The sequence below is a fragment of the Eulemur rufifrons genome, chromosome 6 (genome assembly GCF_041146395.1).
Source record: "Eulemur rufifrons isolate Redbay chromosome 6, OSU_ERuf_1, whole genome shotgun sequence".
Lineage (NCBI taxonomy): Eukaryota > Metazoa > Chordata > Mammalia > Primates > Lemuridae > Eulemur > Eulemur rufifrons.
The window spans coordinates 81,621,547-81,633,579 of record NC_090988.1 but is presented as its reverse complement, the minus strand read 5'-3'; the positions used below and the strand labels follow the sequence as shown (position 1 = coordinate 81,633,579).

Here is a 12,033-nt window from a genome sequence, read left to right as displayed (position 1 = left end):
CAGTCATGTATTACTTTTATAAATAGGAAAAATAAACCACAGGATTTACAAACAAAGGACAAAACAAAATATTGGATGCATATGAAGATACAGTTTTCTAATTGTTTGATAAAAGTCTGGATTTTTATACAACAGACTCTTCAAAGGCAGGAAGGCCTATTTTTCGTGTTCTTCCCCATCTCACCTGGAGTTTTCTTTCTCCCAGCCACGTTAGAATCAAGTCACTTGTTTCCTGCTGAGAGCTGAGACTCCATTGTATCACCTGGAAAAATAAGCTGAGTGATGGACACTTGTCCCTTTGGACACTAAAATTCCATCCCCTATGTTTCAAATCTTTTCCACGTGACAAGCCCCACTGGAGCAAACTTTGACTTTCATCATAAAAGAGCAAAGTCAGAGCTGCCTAGGATTCCACGTTGTTCCAAGCAAATTAAAAATAAGACACTGCTGACAGATGTTGAGCAAATTTTGCAGGGGGCAAAGAATGAAAACGGTGAACTACAGCCTGGACGATCTGATGCCAGGCTCCAGCCTTGGGCTCAATGCGTCCGGCTGAGCGACTAGCTGTAGTTAATCCTGTAAGTGCTCACTGGCCTTGCTCCTCCAGGCATGTGCTCTCTGCCATCCTTCCTCTCACTGCCTCTCCATCCAAGCCCCAAATGCTCCCTAGCAGGTTGCCTATGCCTATTCCCCTTAGCCCCCCAAAGGCCTTTTCAAGAGACCTTTTCAAATTCAATTTCTTCCCAGACTGCAATGAGCTCCAGTTGCTGATATCCATCAAAATCTCCTCCTGCAGCGGTGGTCTGAGTGCATGAACACTGCATTTGCACTCTTATCATAACCCAGCAGATGCTGTTTACAGACACTGTGATTCCATGTATGAGCACGTTTGTGAGTATCTCCAAGGAGCAAAACTCTCGCCTTCTAACATCACCAGATAAAAAGCCAGAGTTAAAACGGGAACTTAGAGGTTATCTGGCCCAATGGATATATTTTATAGGTGAGAAACAGTCCCCGAAGGGCAAAGTGTCCTGTTCAATGTCACAGAAGGGAATTAGCAGAACCAGCACTACCAATCCAGTCTCCCTGGTCCCGGGACAATACTCTTTCCACTATGCTGCAAAGGGGACATCCCTCCCCCTCTCACCTCCCATGTCATCTCGCCTCTCTTAGCCTGGAAAGAAACTCAGGTTGGCAATGGAGCAGAACCTTAGCGGGTCACAGCTAGAGCAGAGCCTCCGGTGACTGGGCAAACTGGCCACCTGCGCTGGCGGTGGAGAGACAGCGTCTCCACCTGCTCATTTCTCCCCTACTTTCCCAGTCTTAAAATTGCTTTCTAATTAACTCACTGTGGATTATCCCTGTTAGGAAATTCTCTAATGCATTATTAATTGCTCTAAACGTCAGCCACAGCTCACTCCCCGCGCTTTCAGCAGTGCCGCAGGGGGCTGAGGGAGCTAGGCTGTTTCCTAAGCAACTAGTGCCACCGTGTGGGCAAAAAAGTCTATATCCTTGAGCTATCACGAAAGCCGTCAGAAAAAGTCTCGGGAGGTTATTGAATCCATGAACTGGTTAAGGAGAAATCGTATGTTTGCTTTTCTTCTCTTCTCTCCTCCCCTTATCACAACCTCTGTCCTCCCTCCTCATCCCCTCCACCATGCCCCCTGATTTCTACAGACTAGGAAACAGAGCCAAAAGCTTAAAGGTCAAAGTAACTTGCACAAGACCTCTCACCTGTTAACTCCAGTCTCCCACTACAGCCAAGGGACCAACATGGAACTCCGTTCTCATCGTTTTGCTAATCCTGACGGGCCCCCGAAGATATGTGATAAATGCCTCCTCCTTATTCCGCAAACAAGTGAAGACGTGAGGACCATGTCTTCAGGAGGGAGTTTGGAGAACTGAGAAGTGACGGCAAGTGTAGGTATGGGACTGCTAGACATCCTTTCTAATTTGAAGACATCTGTTCCACTTTCAAACCCAACGACAGAAAGGCATTTCTTGGCCTCATCATCCTATTTACCTGCATTGGATCTATGAATGAGTTCGGACATCGATGTAGGAGGAATTTGATCTAACTTTCTCAGGGCTGGTATTCAGGTTTCTGGAATGAGCTTTCTCAAGCTAGAGTAAACATAATAACCTGAATGCCAAATTGCAAATAGCAACAGACATCTTTATAAAAAACCAAACCAGGCAACTGCCCAAGCTCTATAAATTGGGGGCTCCCAAAATTTCACAATAAGTTTTGGAGGGTGAGACAGGAATTTTTTTTGAAACAAAGAGATTTTAACTGTAATTAAGTTGAACAGTGTTTCTATCTACAGTTACTATGTGCCTTTATTTTATTTATTTATTTTTAAGTCATCTTTTCTAGTTATTTTTATTTTTTTATTTAGTAGAGACAGTATCTTGCTATGTTGCCCAGGCCAGTCTCGGACTCCTGGCCTCAAGCAGTCCTCCTGCTTCAACCTCCCAAAATGCTTGGGATTACAGGTATGAGCTTTATTTTATACAGGGGAACAATTGCTAAGTTTTGAATAAGTTTTAACTGAAAACTATATTTTCTTTTAACTTATGAATAATGGTTATGAAGAGAGATGGAAAAATATTAATAGAATCAATTTCTGGTTATTTTTGTACAAAAATCTGCTGTTGAATGGTCTGTAACATGTTTCTCAAAAAATACTTTGTGATTTACTGTGTAATTTAAATGTTTATCTTGTTATAAATTTTTCCAAAGAACATTCCTCCCACACAAAGAGTACAATTTCTAAATGCATATAAATCCCATTTTCCCACTATCATTATAGAAAAGAGAAAAGTCTATATCTTTATTTTCACATCTGGGGATGGCTACTAGTAGCCATATTTTATTTATTTCATTACGTAAGTTTTTATAATGACACATCTGGATTCTACTGAGTCTATATGACAATTTCAAAAAGTAACTTTGCATTTTGACAAATAAGAGGAGATTGGTTGAGTTGAGCTGTAGTTGAGATTTGCAGTTCTTTATCCTGATATCGAAAAGGATTTACATTCATTCTGCTCAGGCCTCCCTCGACCTTCCCAATCACTCCAGTCCCCTCCCCCCCAAAAATTAATCACCGGTGTAACAAAAACCTATGATTGTTTTTAATTAGCGTGTATCAACAAAATAAGAAATGATCTCAGCAACATGACAAGACATCACGAATAATGCTTAGGCCTCCTAAGCCTCTTTGTAACTTCTCTGTTGCTCCCTGGCCATGACTGTTACACATGTAGACATTAAGTGTAAGATACCAGGAGTCAACTTCAGGTGCAGTGGCCTTTTGGCCACCTGGACTCATAATTTCCTTTTGCCAACAAAGGTATTTCTCCTTGGTAATAATCAATAACAATATAGTATGGCGTTAAAATAATTTATGGTTTATGCCTGTTGACCTGACTGTGGGTGTTACAGGCTGAACTGTTTCCCCTCAAAATTCGTATGTTGAAGCCCTAACACCCAATACCTCAGAATGTGACTATCTCCTTATCTAGAGATAAGGGCTTGTATTAATCAGGATTCTCCAGAGAAACAGAGGTAGGTGAGAGAGAGAGAGAGAGAGAGAGAGAAAGAGAGAGATTATGGGATTTGACTTACATAATTATGGGGGCTGAGAAGTCCCCCCAGGAAAGCCAGTAGTAGGAAAGCCAGTGATGTAATTCAGTCCAAACCCTTAAGTCCTGAGAACCAAGAGCACTGAAGTCTGAAGACAGGAGAAGATGATGTCTCATCTCAAACAGAGAGAAAATTAGCCCTCCCTCCACTTTTTTGTTCTATTCAGGCCCTAAACACATTGGATTATGCCCAATCACACTGGTGAAGGTAATCTTCTTTACTCAGTCTACTGATTCAAACACTAATCTCTTCCAAAAACACCCTCACAGACACACCCAGAAATAATGTTTTACCTGCTATATGGGCACCCCTTATCCCAGTCAAGTTGATACATAAAATTAACCATCACAAGCCTTTAAAAGGATGATTAACTTAAAATGAAGTCATTAGCGTGGGTCCTAATCCAATCTTACCGGTGTCCTTATAAGAAAAGGAAACTTGGACACGTTCCTCCTTAAGGTAGGTCATATTTGGACTTTTGATTATAGCAAGTATCTGGTCATCTTTTGATCAGGTACACAACTATTAATTGGAAAGCCAAAACACTCATTTTATAAAAAATCTAAGGTTTGCACAGTGGCGTTGTAACCAATGAGGTTTATCCGAGGTGCGTTTATTGCTAATTGAAAACTTTTCCCAATACCCCGCCATGGTGACTTGTAATATAGTTGGCATTGGCAATTTTTGATGGTCCCTATGGGGACTGAATTTAAAAAATAAATAAATAAGTAATAAACAGTCTATAATGTTCATTTAGCACCGTTTGTCATAAACAGTTGAAACTAACCTAAATGTCCATCAATAGAAGAACAGAGGCTGGAGAAAGTACACAATAGTGTGGATAGCAATTTGGCAATAATTGTTAACATTACTTAGGCATTGCGTTCGTCTTCTAGGGTGGCAGTCCCCAACCTTTTTGGCACCAGGACCCGTTTCATGGAAGACAATTTTTCCACCACGGACCAGTGGGGTAGGGGGATGCTGAGCTCTGCAACCTGGGGGTTGGCAACTGTGGCTCTAGGGCTACCATAACAAAATACTACTGGGTGGGTGGCTTAAACAACAGAAATTTATTTGCTCACAGTTCTAGAGACTGGAAGTCCAAGATCAAGGTGTCAGCAGGATTGGTTTCCAGTGAGGCCTCTCTCTTTGACTTACCTTCTGGCTGTGTCCTCACATGGTCTTTTCTCTATATATGCACTTTCTTGGTGTTTCTTCCTCTTCTCATAAGGACACCAGTCCCACTGGATTCAAGCCCACTCTTATGACCTCATTTAACCTTAATTACCTCTTTAAAGATCCCATCTCCAAATACAGTCCCATTGGAGGTTAAGGCCCCAACATATGAATTTTGGAGGGACACAATTCAGCCCATGTACTCACCATTTGACCTACAAAGTGAGTATCTGCTGAGATTCATCCCAAGAATATTCAGATATACTTTAATGCAAACAAAATGATATATGCACAAAATTATTCATTGAAGCCCTGCTTGCAATAACAAAATATTGAGAATTACAGTTGTCACTGAATAAATAAATTCTAATCCATCTTTTCAATGGCATACTATGTAACCATAAAAAAGAAATGGTTTTAATGGAACAATCTTCAAGAATTCTTGTTAGTCGGGGAAAAGCACGGTACAGAACAATGTATGTGATACCATTTAGGTGAAAAGAGAGGGAAAATATACAAACAAGTATTTTGCTTGTGTATGCCTCAAACATCTCTGGAAAGATGTACAAGAATCTAATAATACTGGCTGCCTTCCGAAAGAGGAAATAAACTGGAGAAAAACTCTTAGATTCCTCTGGTACCATTTGAATTTCGAAAGGTTCTAGGGCAGAATTAGTACCTTCCCTCTTCCAGCCCCTAGAGTTGCATTCCTTATGTGCCATCAGAGTGGCCACATCACTCTGATCTCTGCCTCAGTGGTCACGTTGTTGTCTTCTCTTCTGTCTGTGTTAATATTTAATCTCTCTCCCTCTCTCTTATAGACACTTGAGATTGTATTTAGGGTCCATCTGGATGATCCAGGTTAGTCTCCTTAACTTACAGTCTTTAACTTAATCACACCTGCAAAGTCTCTGCGATGTAAGTAATATTTACAGGTTCCAGGGATTAGGACCTGATATATCTGAAGACCATTATTCAACCTACTGTGCCTACCCTATGAGAATGGCTGAAGGAGGTTTACCAGGTCATTGTGGCAAATGTCCCATAAGAATATAAGATGTTAATAGAAGAAACTAGGTGCAGCATATATGAGCATTCTCTGTACTATCTTCTGAATTTCTTTGTAAGTTTGAAACTATTCTTTTTAAAAGTCTATTAAATGAGAAAACACTAAACATGCAACTACCATTATGACCAAGGAATTACACTCCTGGGCCTTTATCTCAGAGAAATGAAAACTATGCCCACATAACAACTTGTACACAAATGTTTATAATTAGTCAGTTGAAACTCATTACCCAGAAAGTAAGTCCAAAAGAAAATGTTTTGATTTGCCTTAGCCTGGGCCTTCTGAATTTAGTGTGTTCCATAAATAATAAATTTGGACCAAGAACTAGGCCATCTCATTCCCAGATGTGATCAATATTCCTGGGGGTGGAGAAGGAGGTTGGAAGGAGATATGGAAGAAAGGAAAGAGGCCAAGCAAGAGAGAGGCTGGTGAGTCTCCAAGAAGGGCCCCCGTGCCCAAGCCCCACCTTATTCTCAGTCAAAAGCAGAATGGGGGTGGTGGGGAGGCACAATAGGACCACCTCCCAATAAGTTTTGGGATCTGAGAACAGAGAAGGTCTGACTTCCTGGGTAGAGCCTGGAAAATCCCATGGTTCCACCATGGCATTCCTGTACGAGGCCTGGCAGCAGCAGAGGTAATACAGCTGTGTGGGATCCAGGGCATCCAAGGGCTGAGACAAGCCCACCACAGGTTCTCTGATGCTGGCATGGTGAAAAGGACACAGAGGTAGTTGAGAGACGACTTCACCCTCACAAAGAAAAAGAAGGGGCAGAGGTATAGTCAGATGACCAGTGATGGAAAAGAGATGGGGGCTGGGGAGGGGGGTGGTGTGATCAAGACCACATCCAAGACCCTAAGAGGATGTCAGCCAGGTCCCCATAGCCATAATGTCAGACATGCAGGAGTCACCAAGGAAGAAGGAGAGAGTGGAAAAGAAAAAATCCAGGAATGACTAGTTTAATCTGAAACGACAGAGAAAACTAGACATTGATTATATTAATTTTCCTGCCTTCTAGTTGAATGAGGATTCCTGATGCAGAGTCAGCTGGCTTATGAAACTAAAGAAATTCACTGATTTGCACAACTGAGATTTGTAACTGTTCTGCATGTGAATTTTATAGATAGGCATTTTCCCTCTATTTTTCTACATTGGCGGCATATAACACTTATAACAATAATTACTTGATTACAAGAAAAAAATCCAAAATACGATTTAAGGCCCCAAGTTCAACAACCATTGACAGCAAGCTTTATGGCTGCCACACAGCACTGCCAGTTCATATGCCCCTTGGATATGACCGAAAGTCCCCTGTTTCCTGTACCTTTCAATGCCACAGAGGCCACACTCCCAATTCTTTCCTCACTGTTCTCTTTGTCTTCCAGGGACCAGCAGAAGGGTGGCTGGTGGGAGACCTTCTCTGTGCACTAGGCATTGTCAAGATCCATACAGATGCCAAGCGCCGGGTATTTCTGGGGCAGTCTCTCCTCCCTCTTGGACATCTTGGTCATAACAGATACCACTAGTCCATTGTCCCGTCTCAACTCAACCTCTCAGCAAAACATTCCAAAAGAGGCCTCAGTTTCTTCATGTGAAGGAGCAAAGGAGAAGGAATGAACTATGCCAGCATCTCCATAACTTCACTCTGTGTACCACCTTCACAATTTTTCCCTTATCCAAATACCACCCGCAGTATTATTTGTTTAATATTTGTCCTTAAAGGGACTCATCTTGTTCAGTTAAATTAACTTTTCTAAAGGACTTCTACGTGATACCAAATTGTAGTAGCCGAAATATAATTCATGTAGGAGAGGAAATGCTCTCTCTCTTAGGTAGAAAAGGAAGTGAAAACAAACAGAAGTGTCAAAAGGTGTACAAGCACCAAAGAGATACTTTTTCAATTCCAAATCAAAAGGATTGAAAGAGTACTGGAAATGCAATTCAGCATTAATGTGCACCCAATGTTAATGTGCATCCACCTAAGATCACCTTGTGTGTTATCTAAAATCATTTCCTGTGCCACAACAAGACTTTGTGAAACACCAAAGCATATGATGTTTAAGAATTCTCTCCCAGCATGACTTGTGTATGTTACAAATCATTTCACATCCATCGCTGATCAGCTGACAATGGAAAGTCAATTCAGGAATAAGCCCAGTAGGTGGCAGGATAGAAACAGATGCTGCAGATGCAAGGCCTTTCTTAATATAGCTTCCCTTGTTTACAGCTCTGCAGCTGTTGTTTACAGCCCAGCGCCACCCTTCCTTTTCACCTGCTATTTGTCTACATCTGCCTCTAGGTCCCTGAGGAAAACAACAAATCAGCGTATCACATCATGTGGAAACCGGAACTGGGGACTCCTAAATAATCTCATCCCAGCTCCTCTTCCCTCACCCCTCACGAAATCTGAATTCATGTCTAAACCTATAAAACAGAAAGGAGCAAGATCACTGTGCCCCTCGATCCAATCAAAAATAAAAATGTAGAGACAAATCTCTGAAGTTTCATGTTTTATTAAGAAAGAAAGAATTGCAGTTCAGGGCATACGTGCAGACCAGGTGGTCTCTGGTATGTCCAAAGAACAAAGAGAAGGTTGGAGGTTTTATAAAGAGGAGAAATGCTATATCTGCTCTTTGAGAAAGTTCACTGGCACTAGTCGGTTTCTGGGGAGCTGGCAAGCTCCAATTGGTGAGTGATGGTGGCAGGTAATATTGGTCTTAGCTTTGCAGCAGGTCATTTCAGAAGCCATTAGATAAAACCGGTTTTAGGTTACAGTAGGCAGTTTCAGCAGCCAGGCTTGCAGAGAATTACACTCTTGGAGCAATGTGATGTGTCCTGAGTGCTTTTTATCTCCTGGCTTCTCATCTCAGTTTTAGTTGGGTGTAAAAAGAATGACGTATGATCAACTTTCACACAACCAACCCTCCAGCATTTTTAAGTATAAGCATTGTGCTAGACAGGGATCATAGAACATAATAACCTTGTAAGCCACAGGTTAGTTGGGCAGGTGTTAAAGCTATTGCTATTGATGAATGGAACAAAATGCGACATAACTGCTGTCAAAACCACAGGGGAGTTTTGGTCTAGGTCCGGTTGCTCATCACACAAAGATCCAATTATTGAGCTATCAAAGATTGCCTTTTTATATGACAGATATTTTGCTGGGTGAACAGGAGAAGCTGCCTCAAAACCCTCTTGCCTACCAGAGGGATCCTGGAATTTTAAAGAAGGGGCCACCTGCCTTGGGCAGGTCATGGTATAACTAAGGAGGGGCTAGTGCACTGGGGCAGGTCATAGGGGACAGTGATTCTTGGCTCAGGGGAGTCTTGCTCAGGGGCCTTTGGAATCTCAACTCTTTGTCTTGCATAACATCCACCATTTCTGGGAAACAAGGTCAAGTGGTTAGTTAAGGGAGAGAATGATATAGGGGTCATTGAAATTTGTTCAATGGGGAGCTGGTTACATAACTGCTAAATGATACAATAGAAACCATAAGAAATGTGAAGTTTCAGAGGAGATTGATAGAAGGTCAAGTGGACCCTTTTTTCCCAATATCCCATTAAAATACCTAAAAAACATTCAAAAGAACAGAAAATTTCAGCAGCATCAGGTATCAGTGGTAAAAATTGGACATAAGCCAAAATCCCCAGAAGGAGTCTCTAAAGATTAGCAGAATGTTGGGTAGATAGGGTCTGTATTAGCCAACTAGGACTGCCATAACAAAACAACACAGAATGTGTGGTTTAAACAACAGACATTTGTTTCTGACACTTCCAGAGGCTGGAAGACCAAGATCAAAGTGTCTGGATTCTTCGTGTCTCCTGAGGCCTCTCTCCTTGCCTTGCAGATAACCGCCTTCTTACTGTGTCCTGCATGCATCCCTGGTGTATCTCTCTCTCTCTCTCTCTCTCTCTGTCTTCCTATAAGACCAGTCATATTGGATTAGGGTCCCACCCTTATGAGTTCTTTTAACCTTAATTACCTCCTAAAGGCCCTATCCCCAAATGCAGTCCACATTTGGGGTTAGGTCTTCAACATAGGAATTTGGGGGGTACCCAATTCAGTCCACAACAGAGTCCCAATCCACTCTTCAATTTTTGCAGAGAAAACTGTGTAGAAAAAAAACAGGGAAGAAAAGGAATGAGAAAGATGTAGAGGGAGAAAAGAAAAAGTGTATTGATGATTGAATTGAGGCCCCTTCCTGAGCCACAGTATAGCCCCATAGACACTTTCCAACTTGGAGATGGGTGGGAAGGGAGGTGTGATATTGTGAATTATGTATTTGATCTTCTACCAGGTTTCCTGTCATACAACTCCTAAAATCTTTAGAATCTTCAAAGGGATGTGTTTTTGTAGGCTAATGATTGATGAATGGCTGGCAGCCCCTAGGCAGCTCCAGGATGGGGGCAGGTCACAGGAAAGACCAAGGCAGGGTTAGAGGGTTGAGACTTTCACCCCCACCCCCCGACCTCTTGAGAGAGAAGAGAGGCTGATGATTTAAGTTGATCACCAATGGCCAATGGTTTAATCAATGATACCTATGTAATACAGCCTCCGTAAAAACCCAGGAGGATAGAGTTTGGAGAGCTTCTGGATAGGCAAACACAGGGAAGTTCTTGGAGGATGGCACACTTGGGAGGGCATGGAAGCTCCGTACCCCTTCCTATACTTTGCCCTATGTATCTATTCATCTTTATCCTTTGTAATATCCTTTATAATAAACTGGTAAACATCAGCATGTTTTTCCCTGAGTTCTGTAACTACTCTAGCAAATTAATCAAACCCAAAGAGGGGATCATGGGAACCCCACCTTACAGCTGGCAGCCAGAAGTTCTGGAGGCCCAGACTTGTGATTGGTGTCTGCAGGGGGGAGGGGTAGTCTTGTGGGACCGAGCCCTCAACCAGTGGCATCTCACACCATCTCCAGGTAGATAGCGTCAGAATTGAGCTGGGTTGAGTACACCCAGTAGGGTGTCCACTGCAGAACTGATTGCTTGATTGTTGGTGGGAAGAAATCCCCACACATTTGGTCACAGAAGTCTTCTGTATTGATTGTTGTTCAATGAAAGACTAGAGAAAAACGCTTTGATTCTGAGTGAGTTTTTCTATTTGGGAGGCAACCCTGATGCACAGGGCTGCCCAAAGCAAAAAGGCTTTGGAGCATGAGGCTGAATAGAAAATCTGTTTCAGATAAGCAACTGTCACAAGTAGTTGAGAAGCAGACTCCAAAGGCAAGAATAAAAATTCATTTTAGCCATGCAGCACTGCACTAATCAGGAAATCAGCCAGAGGGGAAAGGTTAAAAAAACCCTCAAAAAGCCTCTCCCTAAAACTCCACTGTGCCTCTTTGCAACCGCAGCTTCAGAAGCACGTAAGATTTATGCTGAGTTCAATGAACATGTATTTGCTGTATCTAAAAGAAAATGTTATGAAACTAAAAGGAGCCCACAAAATACACAATAAGCTGTTACTGAACCAAACTGGGGTCCACTCACCCAGCACAGCAAAGCCAGACACTGAAGCCGAGAGTTGCAGTGAGAGAAAAAGACATTTTTATTGCATGGTACCACGTAAGGAGAATGGGCAGCTAATGCTTAAGAACTGAATTCCCTGATGGCTTACAAGCAAGGGTTTTTAAGGCAGGGGTACATTTCAGGAAAGCAGAAGTGGCAGGTAAAATTGTAAATCAATACATGGAGGTCATACATTAGCCTAGCCCAAAAGGTGGGATATCCTGAAGCAGGGGGCCTATGGGTCATGGGTGGATTCAGAGATTCAGTCCTCAATTCCCCCTTATCTGTATTTTCCATCCTATGGGGGTTTCTGAAAAACACTCAAGAACATATTTTAAGATGCCATCTTTGAGTTTCCATAGGGAACCCAAACAACTCGTGAGTCTGCCTTGCTGGGTGCCTGGAATTTCCCCTTCAGGGATTCAAGATTTTTCTTAGTTCCATGCTTGGGGGACCCAGTCTCCAAGCCAGGAACCTACCCCTATTTGCATTCTTATTCTTCCAAATAACAACCCATTGAGTCAAATAAAAACAGTTTCAACGTGAGTCTCTTTGCCTTTGCCTCAAAGAGTTTTACATTTGGAAAGAAAGCTAGCATTGTTTTTCCTGGACATGGTAAATTCAGTCT

At 42.2% G+C, this 12,033-nt stretch overlaps 1 non-coding gene across 1 annotated transcript; it reads left to right on the top strand.

Annotated features, from left to right (window-relative positions):
- The first annotated feature begins 4,214 nt into the window (after positions 1-4,214).
- LOC138385491 (U4 spliceosomal RNA) lies at positions 4,215-4,352 on the top strand. Its single transcript, XR_011233729.1, has one exon. It is a non-coding gene; the product is annotated as a U4 spliceosomal RNA (small nuclear RNA).
- The last annotated feature ends 7,681 nt before the right edge of the window (positions 4,353-12,033 follow it).